General features: G+C 43.5%; 1 protein-coding gene across 6 annotated transcripts in view; it reads left to right on the forward strand.

The window, feature by feature from the left end:
• Positions 1–24,240, forward strand: part of LOC116854145 (POU domain, class 6, transcription factor 2) — a 158,176-nt gene that overhangs the window by 35,307 nt on the left and 98,629 nt on the right. The gene's annotated exons all lie outside the window — the stretch shown is intronic.

Below are 24,240 nucleotides of genomic sequence, written 5' to 3' on the forward strand. Positions count from 1 at the left end.
TCTCTCTCTCTCTCTCTCTCTCTCTCTCTCTCTCTCTCTCTCTCTCTCTCTCTCTCTCTCTCTTTTTGCGACTGGAATCGACTCGACATGGGAAACTCGCGCGAATTCAAAATTCCCGCGAACGAAAGCGTGTCAAGCACGATCGCGACGGAGATAACAACGAGAAGGAACGAGCTTTACGCGGAAACGCTTATTGCGTCTGTTAGAGACGCGCGTTGGAGAATCAGAAGATACACGCCGCGAAATGCAGAATGACGGGGCAGACGGATACGTGTTGCTGAAACATACATTAGGCGTCGGAGAAATAACGACAGAGCGGCGCGAGCGCGGGAATAAATACGCAGCGGGCACGAAGCAGCCCTCTTGCAGCGGTAAATATGCAGCTGCCACTCCGAGACATATTTTCGTATCCGATATAAAACTTGGTGTAAATCGATAGAACGGTATTGTTCAACCGCGTTATTTTTGTACGGATGCGTCAGAGCTTGTCGTGCGAGCAAACCGTCGCGTTATGAATTGATATGCGCCCTCGGCTACTTAATTCATTTATTTAAAATTGCTTGTCCCGTCTATGCGCGCGCGCGCGCGCGCATGTGTGTGTGTGTGTGCATGTGTCTGTTTGTCTGTCTGTCTGTATTATCGGTACAATTTTACCTTGTGCAATCTAACGTAACGGATCGCGATTAAAAATGCAGGTATCGCCCCGCGCGCGAGTACTACGCGGCATGTATTTCGTCAGGGGCGTCCATTGACAGTAGGATGAAATGCGTTACAGTGTCGCCGTTGAAATATATATTAAACGTCAAAGAAATAATGACACGTTCGCGCGTCGCTTACGCGGGGAATAAATACATGGGAAAACGCGAAGAGCTGATTCTGATATTGGATGTGTACTGGGCAAGAGCCACTTGTCCGTAGCTCTCTCTCTCCCTCCTCCTCCCGCCCCCCTCTCTCTCTTTCTCTCTCTTACGTGCGTGTACGCGCACATATAAAACGTCTGTGCATATCGTAATCACAATATTATGCTGGAATTGGGAGGGTCGGGTTTCCCATTTCTATTTTAATGGCATCGGGGATTTCAAACGGGGCTGAGCCAAGCGTCGCGTAATAACTTGTATTCCGCCGAAAAAAAAAAAAAAATATCGGAAGGCCCTGCGCGAGCCGGTTTACGATCCTCGTTTTTCATTCGATGTGTTTTATTGAAGCTACTACGCATCGCGGATCCGCCGCGTTTAAATGTTAAACAAACGCGCGCGCTCGTCGTCATTTGGATTTTTCTTACTTTTTGTAACGCGCCGACTCGCGCAATGTTATCGCATTTGGAAAGTGCGCCCGGTAGAGAATGATTGCGTCGTAATTTCTCTCTGAATTAAAAATGTTTAGGTGTGCGTGCGCGTATATCCATTATATTATTACAAAGATTCCCGGAGCATTTATTAATGGAAACGAAATAATGTTTCCAAATATCATTATATTTTATTGTGGAAACAGGCAAATATATACGAAAAGAGATCGCGTAACGCTCCATCACGACGTAACAACGTCTTAAAAATTATAACATATAAAGTAGAGATTCGGCACTGTGATTGCATAATTACGATCAGTGCTGATTGCGATCCTTTTGTCGCAAATAAATATGTCATTGATATTTTGTATTGCTCTGTAACCTAACTTACATTTATGAGTATGGTAAAGACATAACTTATACAATTGACTGCGCACTCTTACGGGACGATTAATGACAAAATTGGAGGACAGATATGTACTAAGTTAAATACTTTCTTTGTCTCACACACATACAGTACTAAGAGGAGGCGATGCAACAAAGGAGGGAAAAAATATAGAAAAGGAGAAGATACAGTAGGTCTGTTCGTTTTCGAAGAACTTCTGAATTAGTGCATACTAGTGTAATAAGTTACAGTGAACAATGTTGTATTCTAACTTGTTGCATTAGTATAGAATTCCTCAGAAATGAACAGCTTTATTGTTTATGTGATCGTTCTTCTCCTCTTTCGTCTTCCTCACCAACTAAATAATTAGACCAGAAAAGAATCTTCCTCTCTATTATATTTTCTTACTAATTTTCTTAACGCCGTCTGCATCCCCTTTACTGCAATGTGCAGACTCTTCTATATGTACGTTGGGTAAAAGAATTGACTCACCAACCGATGTTTTGGCGCCGTCACTTTTGTTGCTTCCGCAACATAACGTAACCTAAACTAGCCACCGCTCCACTGGTTCTGGCTGTTTCCTCATTCCCGATTTTTGATTTATTCCGCAAGCACTTGCACAAACAAAATGTGATAGAATGCCGCGTACTGATTAATCTTTGCCACGACAGTCACTCGCGTTACTTTATACACAGCAACTCCGGCAACTGTTTATCCGTAATTCGTAGCTCATAAAGCATTCTCAGCGAATAAATGACGCGAAATCCAATGGGCACCGATAGACTGGTCATCGAATGACCAGTCGATTCAGCATTCTCGATGCTCGTTCGATGCAACAGTCGATGCATTTCACACCAAAGAAAAACAGCCGGTACGTACGTGCGCCATAAGGATTAGCTGAGTTGCAGCGTCGCCTTGATTAACCCTCCGCGTGCAATGTTGAATCTGTGAGATCCGAACGAATATTCGACCGCTAACAAACTTTTGAGTTCGGAAAGAGAGTTCAAAATAGTGCAAATCTGTTTGCAGATTTTGACATTATTGCGCTACTATCTTATAGCTGAGACGCTTGTAGCTTTTACATTTCTGATTTTACGATATTTTTAATGTGCAGTACATCAAGGTAAAAAAATATGAGAAGAAATGAATCCAAAAATATTAATTTTCAACAAGTTATGTGGTCCAAGATCGCTCGGGTCTCATAATCTAGGTACAGACCTAGATTGTACCGTATATGCTAAAAAGTATGATTATATACGGAGGATTAACCTCACTTGTCGCTGTCGTGAATTCGATTATCGTCGAGATGCAACTGATCATGTAGCGCAATGGATTTGTTTTACCCGGCAAAGTGCGATTCGTCCACACGATTCAGAGTGATTCCGAACTGACGCGAGCTCCGCGAGACAAATATAAGGTAACCGACCGCGCTAGTCAAGTACAAAGCGAGTGGGCGCCCAGCGCCGGACGACCGTCTGGTACACACGAGTCAAGCGTCGTAATAAAACTGATTCGCTGGATATGAATTCGATAATTTCTAAAAATAATGGAATTACTTACAGTGATTTAATCGATAGTGAATAATAAGCGACAGCGTCTCCCTTTCGTAACTGAGTAGCTGAGTATCGCCGTGATGTTCAATACGATTAATACGACTGAAGTATCAATGGTAATAAAATTACGGAAAAGGCACTAGCTACGAGGACATGCTGACATTAATCCTATCGTAAACATACAGGCGTAAACAGTTCTTGTAGAAATGTTTACGTTTGATTTTTGTTGTGGAGCTAAACGCGTGCCCATTGTTTGATTCGTGTAGTCGGTTTGACGTGTCTCTCTCTCGCACAGTGTTTCTTTTTCCTTCACAAACGTTGACACGGACGAGTATCGTGAGAGGTAAATCGTATAACAATGCCATAAGATATCACTGTGTTGGGACACGTAATAGACATTTAATGCAAAAGATATATAAGACTGCTTGTTTACTGTTAAATTTAGGTTATGTTTTGTTATTCATTGTTCCGGTGCAATCCGTCTTCGTTCCTTGTTCAGTAAGCAACAAGGACAAAGTGATGCTGCCAGAGGGGGTGGTATGCGTCTTTAGTTGCGTTTTTCGTTTGTTTCGTGCTTTTGCGAGTGAGTGTTTGTGAAATAAACCAGAAAACACAGCCAACGAAGCAGCCTGAAGGAAGCAGAGGAGCAGTGGGACTGCAGGAACGACAATGGAAACGACACATTGGTTGGTAAGTTGATCTTTTAATCTTCCGTTAAAGTTCCGGGTCTTTGAAGGACAAAGATAAAAATTTTATTAAACATTTTACTAATTAAAAGAAACATGCAACATTTTTTAAGGAACAACCGCAGTAGCGGTCTTCACAATTTTGAGTAGATATTTCTGATAGAAAAATAAGAAAAATATGACGCATATTTTACCACTCTAATGCAGGCTTTGCGCCATACATTAAAAATAAATATTAAATATTAAATATTAAATATTAAAACCGTAAAATAACATTGTTCAGCACCTCCCAGGTATCCGCGACTACCGGAAGATTAACATGCTTGTAGGTTTTATGTATATTATATAAACAAAACATTTATTCCCAACGGAAAGCTCCACGATCAATGAACGAATTGCGATTATGACTACATAATGAATGTTGATCGATGAGGAGACTGTCTATCGACAATTTGTAGTCGAGTGACCGCTTTTCAGCAAAGCTATCATCGCGCACACGTACGGATGTTTATTAATTATGTTTATCGGCGACTGATTCTTGTATCTTGCGTGTATGTGGATGCGAGGGAGAGGGATCGATCGCGATGTGACGTGCGACTGCTTAGAAAGTTTCATCTTATTTCTTTGTACGAAACTTTGCGAATAAAGGCGGGATGTCGGGACGGAACAAATGGCGCGGTATTAGCATAATGTATGTCGCAATTAACGTTATAATTGCCCAAGTTGTTGGCGACTGATTTCAATATACGCCCACTTTCACCCTTCGAGGACAAACGAGGCGTTTCACCGAGAACGTATTTGTAGGTATAAAGCTCTTCGATCAAATTGCACGTAGGGGAACATTTTGGCCGATTAAACATATATATGTCAAAGAGTGAATATTTATGTGTACATTCCATTGAAGGGCTCTTTTAAAAAAATATTCGATACGCGCGATTATATCGAGCCAAAGATTAAGAGGTGCACGTAGTGGTAATAAAATCGATACGGGTTGGTATTATAAAAAAAATATACATATTAACGAGAATAGACACCGCAGATAATGAAACGTCACATAATAAACCAATTAGGAATTAGAGATATCGAGTGTCGATGCGTCGAATACGGCAACGGTGTCGTTGCCGACTGTTTTACAGGGTAGAAAGTTCTTCAGAGAGCAGAGGATTAAAAGTTTACTTCGCTGGTGGGCGAGGGGGCCGGCGGTTGGCAAGAATGACTCCGAGAAGTTAGGATCCATGAGAAAGGAGTCTGTAAAGTTGCTGAAACTTTTTAGCAAGAATTAATCACCGGAAGATGGCGACTGGTCCTTATTAAATTGCGACCTCGCCATTTATTTCGATGCGGTTAGTCCAAGCGATTCAATTTGCGGCCACGGCGTAGCGCGAATAAATTACGTTAGGCGACGTTATCGCCCAATGCTGATATTATCCGGTTCTCGAGAACGTAACCCGTCGCACATGAGCAGCCACTTTTCTTCTTACGATATTTGCCGATAATTCACGTTTTCGCCGGCGAGCCTGATGCAGATGTTCCAACAAAGATACGTTCCATCTCGTGAACAAATAACGGTTCGCTGGCGACAGACAATCCTAAGTGAAGCCGCTGATACGCATTTCGCGATCGTACCGGCGCGACGCAGCGCGACGACCATACGCGAGCGCATACTCAAACACATACAGCGATGTACGCGACACAACTCTCCCCGCAAATTGCATTTCGCGCTACGTACCTACACGATAACCAGTGCGGTCTTTATTATGTATGTTCAGCGTATGAATCCTTGATGGATTCCAGATACCTCATTACACCGCTATTGACCTGAATCTTTTATTATCTTTCCATCGCGTAGACACAACGATGCGGCGGTGGCGGCTGCGCTCATTATACCGCAGAAAATAATCATTATGTCCATTGACCGGCGCGAGGCTGGGGGAGGCGATTTTATTTTCTGTGTACGACGCCGCGCCAGTGAATACGTCTCTGATGACGATTAGTGGCCCTTGGCATCCTTAATGACCGCCCGCACACAATCGTCCACCGTGCGCGCGCGCGCGCTTACGCGTTGACGCACGCATGCTCGTTTGGGTAATATCTAGATCTGACGGGTTGTGCATGATATTCGAGCGTTTAATTAGGCAACACGCGAATAATCGCGCATAACACTGAACGGCGCGCTATGACTATCGCATCTTTCCGAGGACAGGTATCGTCTGATTTAGCCTCCGACAATAGAGGTGAAATGCGACACGGGGAATGAAAGTGTTGGTATAATTATACCACATGTTGGCATGTGTCGTTGTGGCTTTAACGTGCATGTGAGAAGGGGGTTGCTCGAGAGAAGAGGGGAGATAAAATCGAGCGGCCGGCATGGTGGTATTTTTTTCCTCCGTGGACGATTAGTGCCTTATGGCATTCTCACGATAGCTCCCACACATACATATATTCGTACGTTGATTGCTCGGTCCCGGCCGAAAATAGACAGCCTTGAATGCGGATCTATTTTCCTAAGTGGATATCGCGGAAGCGATGGAAAAGCGAATGGGCTGGGAGCGAGCAAACAATTCGACAGGCAACGACGAACAATCTGCAAACATGCAGCAATTGTTGTCGAGATTGCCAAATCTTCCGTTGTTGAATTCAAATCTTCAAGAGTACTGATATTTTGCTAATTTGCTAAATCAATTCTTCGCGTGTTTCATGTGTAAGTTTTTTGGTCGGATATTAACTTCTGAATTTTTAGATATTTTCAGTGTTTCAATAGTAAACAAGGGAGTTACTCATGTCCGATGTGTTTTTTGTCTCAACTTAAAATTGTTGAAAAATTCTAAAAAAAACATAGTTTCTTTTTCAACTAATAGATTCTGAGGTCAATAAATAAAAAATAAGATTTTATATAATTTCTTAATTGTTTTAACTATTTTTTAACAAGAAACTACGAAATAAAGCTGCCTTGTTTAAGAAATCATAACTTTTATAATTTTTCTTAAAAAAAAAAGGATTTGGAATTTTATATTTAAGACTGTAACAATTAATTAAAAAATAATTTATTATGGTATTCTGCACGGAAAAAAAAATTTGGTTGAATTAAACAAACATGGTTGAATTAACCAAACATGTCTGGTTATTTAACCAAATAACCAGACGTGTTTTATTAGTCTACCAAAAATCTTGTTAACTTAAACAGAATTCGGGTTATTTCAATCGAAATTTCTGGATTGTTCATATTTGACCAGATATTGGTTAATTCAACCAAATCTATTTTTCCGTGTGTAAAAAAAGTCACTTTTTGCTTGACTGATTTATATAACCTTACAGAATTGTCTTTCCAAAATGTTTACGTTATGTTACCGTCATAATTACAAGATGTCTCGTTAAAAATGACGACATCGTTGTTTATAAACAGCAAACACGTCGTTTATTGTTACTATTGGTAACGTACTATTGTTATTATTATTATTGGAACATTTATCGCTGCTATTGTTGGACAGACGTCGTTAGCGTACCGAACCGACAGTTGTCGGTAAGTATGTACAGAATAGCGGCCTAGCAGGCCGATTCTTTAACTTTATAACGACGATGTCACCAACATAGTGTGTCGTTGCTACCAGCTTTTCTTCCATATATTATATCTGCGCAACGACAACGTAACGATAACGACACTGTCGTTAAAAGTTACAGAATCGGCTTATAGGATCGATTTACTCTGGTTGCTCCTCAGACAGTAACTGACGAATTTTGTCGCTACTGATCCTCAAGTAGCCTTGCCATTCCAATTCTTTTTTTAGAGTACATATGAAGTCTTATAAATTTCAAAGTGAGGAAAAGAATGCAAAGTTGTTAGAAGTGTCTGGACACGAATGAGCATCCTGTTAATTTCAAAGGTTTATTTACACGTGTGAAATGCTCCGCGAGTTGCCGATGAGATCGGACGACTCGCGACATCGGTGCGCGCTAAATAAAACGCAATTGAAGCTGAAATTTGACTTTTGTTTCGATCTCGGAGAATACGCGTCGTGGATATGTAGAATCACGGTTGAAAGCCGCGAAACATTGGGGGAAGGTACGAGGGCGCGAAACGAGCGTGGAAAAGAGGGGCGAAGAACAGGCGAGGAGAAAGTGGAAAACCGAATAATCGTCCAGCGCCGACCTCGGTGTCGGTTAGGAGCTCCGGCGAAAAAGAGGAGATGAAATGGACCGTCCGACTGACAGGAATTTACATCCTCTCGTGCGCAATCTGCGTGAGTGAATTGTGTCGTGTTACCGTCCGGAGAATTAGATCCGGAAAATCCGTAATAATTACTCGAGCGCGCGGCGCTCGCCGAAGCGTCCTCCTCTTCCCTCGGACTTTCGCCTGCGCGCTCTCGCTCTGTCTCTCTCTTTCTCTCTCCCCCCCTCTCTCTCTCTCTCTCTCTCTCTCTCGCGCGCGCGCGCCCTTTTTCTCTCCCTTTCTATACCGTCGCTCCCTCGTTCGTTTCTCTCACCGCCACTTGACAGCGTGAAACACAAAAATAAATAATGATTCACCGCTCGCTCGCGCTCGACGGCGGCGGCGGCGGCGGCGGCGGCAGCGGCAGCGGCGGCGGCAGCGGCGGCGGCCGCGGCGTTGCCCCGGAAAGAAGCGGCTCCAACCGAGCCCGCGAAACACATACACGCGCTGTCGGAGAAAAAACGCGTGCTCGCGGTAACGGACTCGTTTAACTCGCGCGCGTTTTCCCCACGGCGCATCGCGATACATCACGACGAGCATAAATGTACATACATGGATGTACCAGCGTCTCAGAGCGCGATGCTCGCTACCGCGATAAAATCCAATCTGCTTTACGACGCTCGCGTTCTCTCTCTCGCTCCCTCTCTGTCTCTCTTGTCACTCCTTCCTTGTAACCATTTATATACTGATCTCAGATTTATTTTGGCACTTTAATCGATCGCGCCGCTGACCGATTTTAACCTGATTTAAGAAAAGCCATGATCATTCGTGGCAAATGCTCGCGATATTAGATCGCCAGATACGTTTTGACCTATTTGCATTCCGAGAATCGTTAAGAGTCAACGGAGTAATGCCGCGAGCTAAATTCGTTCAGTCTTCCCAGAATGGCGAAACCAGTTCAACGCGGTTCGTTAATGTAGCTGCTTAGAGACAGATGTAATTAGTACGCTTAATGCTTAATGATTTATACGTGGCATTCTCACGATTTAGGTTAAATGGAGTAACACGTACCGGAGTTCATTCGTGCGTGCTGTTCGCGAGCTTCAAGATAGACAATCATTGCGAAACAGGCGTATAAAGCATTCACGAAATAATAAGAGCGCAAAATAGATAGCGACTTTTCGACTAAGAGTTTCAAGAGTCGAAGAAAATTATTGAATTTTCATTCTAAACTGTCGAGCTTGTTGACTGTAAAAGATGTCTTTTTGGCTGAATTTTCACGAGAAAGGAAAGAATTTTTAAACGTACATCTCGCTTACGTTATAATTCTTCGGGTAAAAATCCGCAAAGTCTTATAAAAAATGCCGTGTTCTTGTATGACAATTTTCTAAGATTCATTTTCCGCTGCATTTTGAGATAAAAACCGCGCTCAGTAGAGGATATTTGGGAAATATTCAAATAAAATTATGATATTTTACAAATTACTGTGGACGTGAAATTGCGTTGTTTATATCGCTTTGCGTAATATATTTGGCACTTGGATTTTGTCGATTTTGTGCATTTCGATGTTTGCCGTATAGTGAACACAATATATATACGCACATATATAGTATATATACACACATATATGTATATATGCGTATATTCACGGCGAGAGTAAATTATAAAATATGCTTTACGTTAAATTGTTACGCTAATAGAAGTACGCACACACGCAATTCGGTAATTGTAGGAAGGACTTGCTATTTGAAAGGGTTACAACAGCGATGACTAATACGGTCGATTGGTTCGCACGAAATTCGAGTTAATGGAGCGCGCGCTGGTAATCAGGGTGGAATTCGAGTTCATCACTTTCTCGATGACCGTTTCGGGTCATCGTTCACTGGCTCGCGTTACCTATCGAAAATGATAATTTGCTCATCGTTGACGTTACGGACCATCTACTCGCAATAGCGACGTTTACCTTCTTCGCCAATGCAATTAATTATGCGATTGCTGTTGTTACGAATTATTTATGGTTCACGATTCGTTATGTATTCAAGACTCGTGTCGTCTGTCATTCATACGTCGTGTAAAAACTCTTATAAAAAACTTGTATTTTTTGCACGAAGAAAAATATCAGTCTATTTTTAAGAAAAGCAATTAGTCAGTTTATTTTCCTTCTTTTGAGTGATAGTTATCTTCAATGAAGAATATTTCCTTGACAATAGTCTTATAATATATACTCACTAGAAATTTGAGAAATGCTCATTATGGGGAAAAAAAATTTATTTTCTTTACAAGAATATCATGAAACTTTATCGAAGAAATAGTTGATTCGATTCTATGCGAGTAAGCAATTCAAATTGTAGTTTTTAACATTCTTGGTTCTCTAAAACACCAAGCTCACTAGGATTCAGAAAGCACTTTGAACAGTATTTATGAAGAGCTCGTGATTGATTTATGGATATATAAACTTATAAAGTACTTGAAGTAAATTACATTTAGTTGAGTGCAGCATGTATTTTCCTGTTTGCTGTTACACAGGAATAGTTCGTGAGAAAAAATTAAATTACCTTAACGAATGAAGAATCGAGTCCGGAAATAACCTTAGTAGAAACAGTTCCGAAACTTCATAAACAGCCGCCAGTCTCAATATCGTGATACTTGAAAATGTCATCCACGAGAAACGCTTATTAGCTCGCCCGTTGTCGAGTCCGCGTTACGGCAGACGTGGTCGTTTACATTTTTACCAGGCCGCGCGAGAACTCGATATTCCGACAAACACCGATTGGAAATGTTAAAAGATCGAAAGAATTTTAATGAAAACCCCCGGCCATGGCGTCCGGTCGAACGTGCCTTTTAATAGTTCATCCGCGTCTGTTTTTCCTTTTTTTTTTTAACTCTCTTCTCCCTCTGACTCCCCACTCCCAGTCATCCCATTCTCGCTCTTTCTCTCTCCCTCATTGTGGCTTTTTATTCGGTACGTTTCGGTCCACTCGCGGTGCGAACGCAGGAAATATACAGGGTGTATCACGAGTCGTGCGTTTCCTCTCTCAATTAGGAGTGCTGAGTTTACATTCTTGAATTGCAATTCGATCAAGTTTCCTACATTTTTCCACAGTACATTTTTTCATGGCGAAAGTTTATTTTCGGACACACCACTACAGAAGAATTTATCAGATTGTAAAATATTCAGAAATGTCTACTGGGAATTTTTAAGTATAAATATATGTACAAAAAGAAATTTCATAGCTAAAAAACAATTTCAAATGAATATATTACTACGTCATCGGGGAATCAGAAAAATTCGATTACTGAAAGACTCGACCGAAATTCAATTTCGAGAGTCTAATTAACGAAACATTTAAAAATTAAAGCGCAAGCAACACGGTCGATTGATAACTCAAAATCAATTTCAAATTTCCCAATGAACCAGCAGTTGGAAGAAAGAAAACGCGCGACTTTTGACGCGACTTGTATGTATGTATGTATGATATGTATATACGTATATATGTATATACGTATATATGTATATATGTATGTATATTGGAAAGGGAGTGTGGTCTCCGTATACGTTCGCCACCGTACGAGCCAACGGACGGATGGACAGGCGAGCGAACAAATGGAAAGGGGACGCGGTTGCTCGTGTTCTGGGAAGGGTGAAGGACAGCTTGGGGGTGGGCGGTGGGTGGCGCGACTACGGCGAAATTATCTTTCCTCGTGCGTGTTTATTTTCCGCGTGATTACAAACGAAGTTAATCGGAATCGAACGAAATTAATTTTATTGTCCGTGGAAAAAAGCCATCGTCCGTCTATCCGTCCACCCCCGCCCGCGATCTTTCCGCCCTCGGCTAACGGCGATGCGACGCGACGCGACGCGGCGCGTTCGCGTGTGCGTTCACTTTTACACACAGCCGGCATCGCGCGAGTGTGCGGCGTTTTCGACGTTGGTAAAGAGAACCGGACGGACAGCCCATTAGGGCGGCGAATTAAAATTATTCCATTAATTTCTGATTTTAGAGTATTAAAAACGCGGGCCCGGACGGCAAAGCGCAATAAGCGGAAAAAGTTGGAACGAAATGGGGAGGAATATGTCAAAGCGGTCGATGGTATGTCGCGTTATAGTTTGCGCCGCGTAACGCACAGTGCCGCTAGTAACAACCGCGATGAAAATATAATGGAAAATAAAGAGACAACGAGTCTGTTTGCAGCATAAGTGTTTGAACATTCGTATCGAAGGGACCAGTCATTTGTCGCGCAAGTCACTTATCAAATACCAATCGTGTGCAAGCTTCGACTCTCTTAAAAAAAAAAAAGACAGAAACTTTGAAAAATAGACTGTCATCAGTGAACTGCTCGACGCTATTTACGACAATATGTCGTTCGGATAATTAATACAATGAATCTCACGAAGCGACTTGTCATCGCTTATACCAAACGTATTCTTAAGATCGGGGTTAATTAGTCGCACGGGAACCACCTATAGGGGAAACTCGTGCGTAACTTAAAACAATTCCCCGAAGACGAAGTGAAAGTCCGGTCGGCTCGCCGGCAGCGGGGGAGACGGTTGCGCAAGCATAAACTGGGCAATGCCTCAAGGTGCGGGCACGAGCGAGAGCAAGGAGCCGGTGCACGGCGACGTGTCGCACCGGCGGTGTGTTGCTCCAGTAAGTATCGCTCTCGCGTCTTTTCCTCTCACCCGCTGTTCCCGTCTCTCATTCTCTTTCTCCCTCTTCTTTCTATCTCTTTCTCCCTACCCTCTTCTCTCTTTCTCTCTCCGGCGCTCCGGGAGAGCACACGTTCCATCACGACCACGTGTGTTACGTACGTATGTGCACACACGCTCGAGAACGGCCGACCTTTCATTTCCCACCCCACCGGCGAGCGGACGCCGACCAATCGGACCTTACCCCGCGCAAAAACATCGAACCGCACACGACCGAGCATGCAACGAAAGCGGGGTGAGAGCGCTCAGGCGGGACAGAGAGCGGGGCGGAGAGAAACGAAAAAATCGTTCAGAATTAAAACGGGGAAGCAGAAAAATAATCAGATTTCCGCGTATATTATTAACGAAGATACGTACGTGCGTGCATGCGTGCGTGCTTGCCTGTCTGCCTGCCAGCGTGGTGTGCACGTGTGGGCTCGTCGGTGAGCGCGTAGACACGCACGACGTGTGCGTACGTGCGTGCGTGGGTGCGCGCTCGCGCGCTCTCGTGGGGGGTTACGAGCGCTGAAAAAGTATTGACTTCAATCGGAATCCGCTCTGCCGATGCCTGCCGTCGTCCACGCCCGCGCCTCTTTTCGCTCGTTCTCCACCTCCACCTCCTCCGCCTCCGAATATCCGCGAATTCAATGCGGCCAACGTGAATTCGAGTTCACGTGCGAATCACGCGACTCGCCATGCGTCTCCACGCTCGCATGTGTGTAGGTGCGCGCGACCAAGTGTGGGCGTGCCGCACGTACGTGTGAGCACGCGGCCATCCGCGTGTCGTCGGCAAAAGCGCGGAAAAGCCGGGGGTGCAGGGCCCGCTGTCCGAAGCAGAGAATTTATAATGCGAAAAAAAACTGGTGTCGCGCCGCACACCGTCGCGTCGGTCGTTTAGGCGACGGCGCGGCACCGCGGAGAAAATCACGCTGGCCAAATGGAGCGTCGCGCGGGCGCTCGCGGGTGAGCTCTGCCGCGGATTTCTCGCGTTTCAGAAAATCGGGTCGGGGCTGTTGCCCCGACTCTCTCGCGGGAGATTTTGCGAACGTGGTAAAGAGAATAACGGCCTCCTCGCTCGTACATTGTCCGCGCATACCGGCCACTGTCAGAAGAGCCGCGCGTACTTTCGCCCCAGACCGTTAGATATTAAAGGTTAAATTAAGAAATACGAGACGGGGACGCTCGCGAGTACACTCGTCGCGGCGCCCGCTAGTTAGCAGCGATCGGGAGATAAAGGATACTGATGAATCGAGTTTCGGCTTGAGAATGCCTGGAGTTCCCTCGTTGTCCCCAATCAATCGTAAAGAGCGGGACTTTATTTCGCATACTTCACTCGAAGCTTAGTTACGAAACGAAGCGCGTTAGCGTGTCCCTCCCGCTATACGAAATATACGTCATGTCCAGAAATTCAGCGCCTAAAGATCAATAGGATCGCGATCGTCGGTTCTCCCCTACACCCGGCCGTGCCCGGTGAGCCATGTCTGATACGTATCGGGCCGAAGTTAATTTCAACATCCTTAATCAAGTTCGATTGTGTCTAAATAGAGAGAATACGAACTTCAGCTTGACAATCCGGGTCAAATGTGTAAACAGGCGCGATGGACAATACAGCGCGACGGATGCAAATTCGAAGCAGTAGTCTCGAATCGAATCGTTACTCGAACGAGCACCGCAAGCACGACGTTGGACAAATACCTTCGTCGAGGTCCTTCAGGAATCTCCGGAGTTTCGGCGGTAGCAGTGGAATCCTTCGATACTCTAATTGGCGCATTCACGCTGGTGTCGCCCGTATATCGGTTCGCAGTCTGCATGCGATGATTCGATTTTCATTGGCCCACCTACGATCGTTTACGCGCGCGAGAAACATCGTAATTATCCTAGTCCTACTTCGTTATTGAGCCGCGCGGGGAAAACGCTCTCGTCCGTCTCTCCCGCCACTGTTTGAACAAATCTTATTGTTCAACCCAACGTATGAAGTGCATTTTAGATTTGTTAGATACTTTTCTGACTCATGTAAACGAGCGATAAACAAAAAGTGACATTGTTTTAACATGGTCCACGAAAACCTTGCTTAACCTGCCGCGTATAACCATATTTTTTGGATCATACAGTACAATTTGGGTCTGTAAGACCTGGCCAGCTTCCCCAATCAAAATTTCAGCCCTATTTTCAACTTGAACTTTCTAACACTTGTATATTCTGGAGAGTCAGTGTATGTTTAATACACATGGAAATTGTAAAATCCTATCCTAGCGCCTCTAAATAGCAGAAAATGCCGCTTGTAAACTTTGAAAAAGCAAGTCTTGACAAAGATAGCGGGTTAAATAAATTTAAAAGAGGCTGATGTAGACTTCAAAGTATTAAAGTAGGTGTTAAATGGAATATTGAGATAGAAAGTAGGATTCAAGTCGGGGTTGAAATATCATACCCTCCCCTCACTAGAAAAAAAGTTATAAGATGCTATTTTCTGTAATCCACCTTGTAAGTTGAAACTTTTACAGAAAAAACATTCTTCTTCCATTATTAATAAAAAAAAAACTACTAGGTATTCTAATTTTTTTTATATCAAAAAGAATATGCTTACTTAAACAGAGTATGTCCTTTTACGCACGATACAAAAGATTCTAGGCTTCAGAAATCCCGTTAAGGATAAGATTATATTTTTTGTAACTTTGTTGGAAATCAATATTTTTAGACACTTCTAGAAATATAGAAAAGCCTCAGTTATATTAAATAGAATCAAAATTTACAAACAAATTTGCACAATTCTGACATTTTTCCAAAATTTTTACAAAGGTTGATGAGCGATTGAATGTCAGTTTGGGTCTCATAGACCCGAACATTGCACGCGAAGGATTAATTTGAACTTTTCCATTTATTACGCCCATACATAAAACTTTCCTCACGTAACTCAAGACGATTCTTGCCTCGTCTATGGCAACGATTAAGCTCCAAAGCGAGACGTAGACGAGACGAATCGCTCGTTTGTATCCTTCCGGGATCCTGTCGCGTCGTCTGCTCTCTCTATCCGTTGGAGTGCTCTTCTCTTTCCTTTCCGGAGGGTAGGTAGGTATATATCGAGCACCAATCACCACGCATAATCTGCGTGCTCATTATTACTAGAACTGCGAGGGGACGCGCATGCATGTACCTATACCCGCGTTCATTATGGAGACGATATGGAGCATTGTTTGCAGAATGAGAGGGGTGAGCGCCGCCGCGAACCCTTCCAATGCCGTCCCACCGCTCCTTCCTCCCCTTAATGCGATACCACTCTATATCTCGCACTCTCTTTCCTGTCTCGTCCCTTTCTCTGTGTCTCGTCCGCCCGCTTATGAGCCACGAGTATTCTTCTCGCGTGTTCGTGCTCTCGCACTTGCCGAGCACCGTTCTATGTGACGACACGCGTACAACTAAACTACTTATCGCGCTACCACGGCGCGTTTACGTCGCGCGAACGCGAAAGATTTCCGGCTGCATGCGTGACGCGCGACAAAAGGGGCCACGCGCAAATCGTTCGTAGTAATTAGGACACGTGCGCCCGCGGGGGGACTCGTTCGTGCCGGGCCCCACGCCTAGATCGTCATCGGGGGACGTGAAACGGGCTTTGATAAAGCTCCGTTGAAACGTTGAGCCGTTAAAACATCAGATAGCGCAACGAAAACGCACCATTTTCCTCTATCGAAATGGATTTCGAGAGAGAAAAAGAGTTCTAAAAGAGAGTTTTACTAATTTAACAAAATACTCGCAACAAATAGTTTAGTGATGTGGAACAGCAAATGATCCCATAGTGCAGACAAACGATTTGTTACTTTCAATTTGCTGTTCCAAGTAACACTTCTGCAATGGAGACATAACTAACCTAACCTAACCTAACCTAAATAGAGGAAGATAAATATGATTTGTATCTCGGACAATGTGTGTTTCTTAAAGTGACAAATGAGAAACGATTTTCAGCGGTCACTGTTCGCTTTCTGTTTCCCTAACGATCATCAAACATACTTTGGTCCTAATAGGCGAGGAACTTTTCTCAGTGCTAAATCGCGTGAATCGTGGATCTCGCGCAATCTCGTGGACGCGATATTGCAGTATCACATAATCGTTACAATTGATTCCATATCGCGCGTCCATAAGTCGCCAAGTTGAAAGGTAAATCGACACGGCGATTAATCGAAAAAACGAATAATAATTTTATATCGCGTAATATAATCTTTTTAAATGCGACGTGCAAAAGCGATGAGTATTTTTGTGAAACGCCCCCGCAGACAGGCGCATTATTGTTAATGAAAGTCAATTGCGAAAAAATGGAAGAGACGGGATTAATAATATCTTTTGAATATTCTTTCAAGTCGCGCTCTGCGCAAATTTATTATTAGCGAACGCACCGAATGAACGCACTAGAGGATAATTAACTTAATGTACAAAGTGATTCCGGCCCGTCGTTTTTTGCGTTCGTGTCGTATAATTCGCGAAAGCAATCGCGAAAATCTGCGTGGCGAGCGTGGAAGGCACGGAACGCCTGTTTTCGTTTTCGCGCTAAAAGGTATTACGGGTAGCCTCGGGCGCATTCCTCAAATTATTCCCAACGCGGAGAACACACAGCGACAATAAAAATATGGCATTAATTTCCATACGTTACAGAAGACTCGGCCGGCTCATCGGTACACGAGTGTGCAATCAAGCAGCGTAATTATCGGAGCCTTTGTTCATGAATAATTACAAACAAGAGCATCGTGAGCGCCGTCCCTGCTCCTCTTTACCTTTAGTCCTATTTACGTCCCGCTCGCGCGTTCCTCTTCCTCTTTTAGTACGGATGCAGTTTGCAGCGGGAAACGAATTCGCCAAGTAACGCGCTACACGAGCAACTGTTCGGAATCGAGTGGTTACAACCCGTTGAATTTTCCTGCATAAGCCATTGGCTAAAATAAAATTAGATTTTTATACGATGCGATTTATATCCCGTACATACACCACGTACTTTAAAAGAGACGTTTAAGATTTTTTTGATTTGAGATAAAAAGTCCTTATCTCTTGTTATCCGACTGATACCTTCAGTCAACACTTATTTTCTTTCTTCGCTAATAGCTTCACGTATAAATCGATCTGTCTTCTCCTTCCACTCGAGTCTTTCTTTTTCTTCTTGTTCTCGTCAAAGTCAAAGTCTCCGATCGGCGCGGTACAATGTGGCAAAGTCTCGTTCCGGAGTTGAACGGTTGAAAGTGTGGACTTGTAAGGTTAGTTACATCTTAGGTGTGTAAATGGCGTGAACTCGGCGTAAACTGTCGCTGATATAACGGCCGAGACAGGCGAAAGGTTGGAAACGTGGCACCGTTCTACGATCGTCATCTACCAGACGCTAATTGCACGACGAAATTTCGACCACCACGCGCGCTCACGGATCCGCTGTCGCGTCGCGGCTACCGCGATAGCGAGTAGCTGCTACCGACAATAATGAACGGCCGTCCACTGTATCGCGACGCAATCTGCACATACTTAACGAAGGAAAATGCATATTCATAACCGGGTCCGTGTAGGCACGAACGAGCGCGCGAGCGCGCGAACGCGTCGACGTCGGCGTCGACGCCGCGCCGCGCCGCCGTTATTCTGCGCACAGAATTCGCTCTTCTTCTTTCTCCGTTTCCTCTTTGCGCCGAGCGCGAAAGCGGCGGCGGAAAAAAATCGAGAATCCACCGGCGAGGTTAACTAATGGTGCGTATACGACGCACGGCGCTGCGGATGACAAATAGTAGTTGCGCGACGCTGGATATATCTGTTAATCGATCGTTTCTCGAGACACGGAAGAACGAAGCCGAATAGACTTTCCTGCTTATCACGACGTCAGACAATCGACAATGAAGAGTTCACAATTGCTTTTTCTCATTATGAGGAGCAAATGTATCGAATTAATCATGAAATTTGTATCATACAGTAATATAAATGTTTTGTTTTATTGATGCAGCGACAAATTTACTAAAAGCTTTTTTTAAAGAGATTTTTGTATTACATTTTATATAACGTATTGTTTTGATCAGATTCCGATTACTTTTTTTCCATATTTCTCTCGTGTTTCTATTTCGTCATTCTGTGTGACGAAAGAATACACTGTGAGAGAAAAAATATCTAAAAGATAAAAGTAGTAGGCGCTAATAGCATAGGTACTTATATAAATATAAATTCTTGATTTAAATAGAATAAACAGTTGTTTTCATAAAAAGTTAAATTTTTAAGGAGATTTATATTTTCCCATTTGAAAAATATTTTTTCTTAATAGAAAAAAATATATATCAGTATAAGTAAATATATTATTAGTATCCAAGAAATAATTTTTTTTTAATTTTTAGATATTTTTTCTCTCAGTGTATGAGTGCTACAATAAGGTATTTATAAAGGATACGATCTTAAACTCAACTCGCGTTTTTAACAAAAGAATTAAGACTTGCTTTTTAGAGATATTATGTAAATATCGATGTTACATCAAATATAAGGATTTCGTTGAGTGAAACTAATTGGATGGTTATTATATAGACAGAATTATATTTGAAGCAAGAAAAGAAATATTTATACAAGATGTGCCAAGTATTGTCCTCCTTTTTTATAATTGAGAGGACTGTGAATTAATAAGTAGATTATACACATAAGACTTATTTTATTGTGTTCTATTGTGATGTAAAAACAAGAATTAGAAGCATTCTCAATATCCTTATAAAATAATGCAATATTAAACTGGGTTAGCCCGGCTCGGAATTGACAAATTACGTCTGCATAAGACGGTGATAATTTTTTTCCACGAAGAAAACTGAATAGAAAAGAGTGAAATTCTATAAGGATAATATTTCAGCGAACGCGCGCGCGGCTGGATCTGATACGTTTAACCCAGTGACTCGGTAGTGGTGTCGTTGTCGTCGTCGTCGTCGTCGTCGTTGACGACGTCGGGACGTAGGAAGAAAGGGGCGTCGCGACGCTAGAAATAGACGAGTGAGCTTTCGCTCTCAACGGCGGAGGCGCCGCTCCAACAAGAAAACTTTCAACTTGGCGGCCAAGTTCAAGTCGCTAGCATTCAATGGCAAATATCTGGGACTCTCGGGAGGAGGCAGACGTCTCGTTTTCACTTACGTCTACTTCCAATATACTTTTGGCACAAGTTCACTGTTATTTCCGCGCGAAAATCTTACTTATTTCATGCGTTAATCACATTTCGCGCCTTTCACACGGCAAAAGAACTCGATATTGGAACGTCAGGATCTTTACGCTCACATGCGCGAGCTTTCGCGAGGATCAGAATCCTCCTCGTCACTCTCCTCTGATTTCTATGGGCGACGCTTCGACGGTGCGAGCGACGAAATCAACGCTCATCTGTTTGCGTAGACGATGGTCGGATAACCAGTTAGATTCAAAATTGCCGGACGGTACCCTCCCGTTCACGTTCGTCGAATAAAATTGAAAATCGTCTCCCTCTCGTGCCTCTCTCGCTGTCTCTCGGCATACCGATGGCACACGCACAGACACACACACACACATTCTTTCTCTCTTTCTCTCTCTGCACACGCCATCCCTCTACAGCGCCCGTTCCGCCACCCCTTTACGCCACCATACGCAGGAAGAACTCGTCGTGCACTTGTGCGCGCAGATTTACGCGCGTATTTTTCGCCTGCTGCATTCAGCACGCTGCTAAAAAATATCGGCGTCTATTCAAACTCGCGCGTTCCTATCGCGCCGCTCGAATTGAAGACTACGCCGACGTAACGTTCTTGCGTGTATTTCGTAACCAATCGCCGCAAAAAGAGAACGAAAAAATGCTCCCGCACAAAAGCGATACATACTGCGAATTCCCCAAACTCTTCACCCACGGGATCGACGATCACGATAATTGTGTTTGGTAAAGCTATCGGAACAAGGCGAGGGGACTTTGTCAGTCGAGTCGCGACGGGCGTAAATGTCAGACAAGTAGATATGAACTCCGCATTTCTTTCCGAAAGAAATTTTGGCCCTATTGACTTGAACTTTCTAACACTTGCATTGAGAAAAAGCTTAAGTAATAACCATCAAGGATAATAGTTACCAGATGCTTTAGTGAAATAGTTTTAATTAAACGCGCGCGTGTGTAGATAAATATATTCAAATAATTTGGTAAGTATTAACAAATAAACTTAGCGAGGCTTGGTATCTGTTGCGAGGACTTGGTAATTATTACCAATTTGTGTCGTACGTATCATAAAACAATTTGTAAGAGGAAACCATAAGGCTTAGCAATATTTATTTCATTATGTATATGTTGAATGTATGAAATGACATATTAAATACTTTGGCAATAGCCAAACTATTTTGTAGTTATTATTAAATTATTTTGAATTATTTGCCAAACCATTTAATTGGTCCAATTAAACGAAAAGTTAATTTTACTAATTATTTTGTAGTTATTACCAGACAGTTGGTAACTGTTACCGTGTTTGACTAATTTCCAACATTGCGCTGAAACGCTCGATTAAATTTATTAACTATTACAAGACTCTTCTTTTCAAGATGTGTATACTTTGAAGGGACAGTGTACGTTCAATGTACGTGCACCGAGAAAAAAATACTTGAAAGTTTATTTATGGAGTCCAAAGATTATTCATAGAAATAGACTTTATATATCGCAGAAATAAACTTTATATCTCTTCTACAAATATATTTTCAAGTATTGTTTTATCAATGTAGAAACTGAAGTTCCACTTAGCATCTATAAATGGCAGAAAACGCAAAAAGAGTCATTTATAAGTTAAAAGGGTTCTCTCAGCAATACTAATAGATTAAATAGAATGAAAAGAGATTAACACGAGCTTCAGGGTATCGAAGTAAGCATTAAGTGAAAAATTGAGATCGAGAGTAGGATCAAAATTCCGACGCGGCTTGCGACAGGTAGATGAGCGAGATTTACGAATGTCCAGAGAGAGTCGTCCCCGGCAAAATCGCACAGTGACATTTTCAAAGTCCACGCAAGTCCATGTCCACGCATATACGCGCTCGCTCGCACGCGTATCTCAACGCGCGCGCGGAGAAACGCGTTTTCGCGTTTCCACGTAAACGCGACCAATGGAATCTCGCCGGATGGCGAGGGAAGATTCGATTCGAACGAACGAACGAGCGAGCGAGCGAGCGAGCGAGCGAGCGAACGAACGAACGAACGAACGGACGGTTTCGGTTGGGCTCGCTCGTGCTTCGTATAAATCAGCTATGCTTATCGGTCTTTCATCGTGCCGGAGGTGAACTCATTTCGTTCCCTCTAAATACGAACTTTTTTTCGGGGCGAAAACCTATTTCGATTAAAATGGCGCGCGCGTTTCGCATTTTGCCGGATTATAAAAGGTTGCCGCCGCTCCCCCGCCGACCGCGCCTTCACAAATTCGCTCTTCGACCGCCCTCGCGCTCCGGTGGCGCTCTTATACCCCCCCTACGTTTCCCCTCCACCCCGATGCCGACCCGTTCCTTTTTTTTCCGCGTTCGGCTTCAATCGGATGCGGTTGCAGCTGCATCGAGCGACTCGATCGCCGAATCGTTAATACCGAACTGGTCTGATCCGAATTTTGGCGCGGCTGCCCGCCCGCTCTCTCGCTCGATACTCCGTTAATCTCGTTACCGTTTATATTGTGTTTCGCGCTGCCAACTTCGGAATCTCGTGTTTCTGATAAGTATAACGTCGACTATTTTTCGACACTCCCGGTGAAAATATAGACGGCCCGAATATGATGGCGAAGCTTTTATTCGCGACGCGCTATTTCTACATTTGTTAATAATATACTAGGATTTCGGTAACAGCGCAGATACTTCGCGAAACATACTTGACGTGACGCCGCGAATTACCAGATAAATTGAATTCCGTTACTTGAATTTCCATAAAATGAGAGTTAATCTTTCGCGGGACGGACAGTCGTTCTCGCGTTCCGCGCGTAACCTTTACTATTTAACCCGTGCCGTCCGCGAATATACATGATTACGCGATCTGAAAAAAGTGACCTATAAGTAAAAAATGTCAAACGATTACTGATATTGTCATAGCTGCGAACTATGCGCGCTATCGCAAGTGTGCGACCAAGTTTGCATTTAGCTTGCCACCGGCGGGCGACGCAACGTTCCCAACGAGCCCGGCAAAAATCGTCGGCACTAACGAATCGTGATTTTCGCCTGGACCGTTTCTGTGCTTCCGCGAAATTAGGCGGCATTAACGATTCTACCTGCAATTAATTGCGAGCCGTCGTGTCCGTCGGTACAAACGAGGACGCGCCTACGCTGTTTGCCTAACGCATCAATCTCGAACTGCTCGCCGTTGGGGAAATATTCGTGGGGTCAGTGCGTTCCGATCTCAACGGCGAGTTTTCTTTACCTTTCTAATCGACTGGATGCATGTTTGACGATGGCGCGAATGCTAACGCGCCTGCGACAATTCGATCGCCGCTATATGCACGTACGCATGGCAAATGCCTTAACGTTGATTGCGTTAACAAACGCAAATTTTGCGTCCGTTAACAGCAAGGGACGAAACCGCGATTGAATGTTACATCGACGTTGAAATTTAAGGCTTTAAGGTTGTAAACTGTTGTTTTCAGTGGCGCATCAAAAAGATCACTCACTACTTATCGAACAAAATTTCATTTTTATATATTTGTTTCACTATCTGAGTGATAAATATTGAGATAAAGTCGAAATATGTATATACACAATATTAAAAGTACGCGGGAAATATTATTTCTTTCATTTTTCTTAAGTGGCATACCCGAAAAAGTTTCATGGTGAAATTTCTTCTGATTTCCTTAAACTATTGTATTTTTGTAACCCATAGCAAATAATTGCACGGGTAGTTAAATAATATTTCAATTTATATGTAGCGTATATTTCAGTGAATTCATGACAAACTCATTTTATCTTACAACCTTCTTGAATATCGACATCGTGTCATTGCGAGCTGTTCATTTTGCGTGCACGGATCTTCGAGCTTCTTCTTCCATTGTGTGTATATAACATCGAGTGTGGACTTCAGACTCGTCGCACGCGCTATAATTACCGAGTGATGCTGGTATGTGAACGGTGAACCGCAACCAGTACGGGACCGGTTCGCGATAGCCAGCCACGCGATCACACGTGGGTGTGCATGTATACAGTATACGTGCGTAATCGCGTACGCGGAATACACCGACACGCGAGTGATACTCGCCATTCGCATTACATTAATAAGCGTCTAAGAACGCTCGCGTCGAGCCATTACCGTTCGCGCAACCGCCGTGAGCGCGCGCGTACGGTTTAACGAAAGTTAATTAGAATCAGCCGGCCGAGCGGGTTTGTAGCGATGGCGAGAAGTCAGCCGGATGAAATTGCTGTCGATGCTGCTTGATTGAAACGGAGAAACGAGAAAGGTAGCGAGAGGCTGGATGAAACGCGCGCGGGCGCGCGCGAGGTGGTGGCGATTGTAAGCGGAGAGTTTGGACGATGATGCGGAATGATTCAGCGGGTATCACCGCGAATT

This window comes from Odontomachus brunneus, unplaced genomic scaffold, assembly GCF_010583005.1.
Source record: "Odontomachus brunneus isolate Ranch 3 - 2012 unplaced genomic scaffold, Obru_v1 Obru_scaffold_008, whole genome shotgun sequence".
NCBI classification, from domain to species: Eukaryota; Metazoa; Arthropoda; class Insecta; order Hymenoptera; family Formicidae; genus Odontomachus; species Odontomachus brunneus.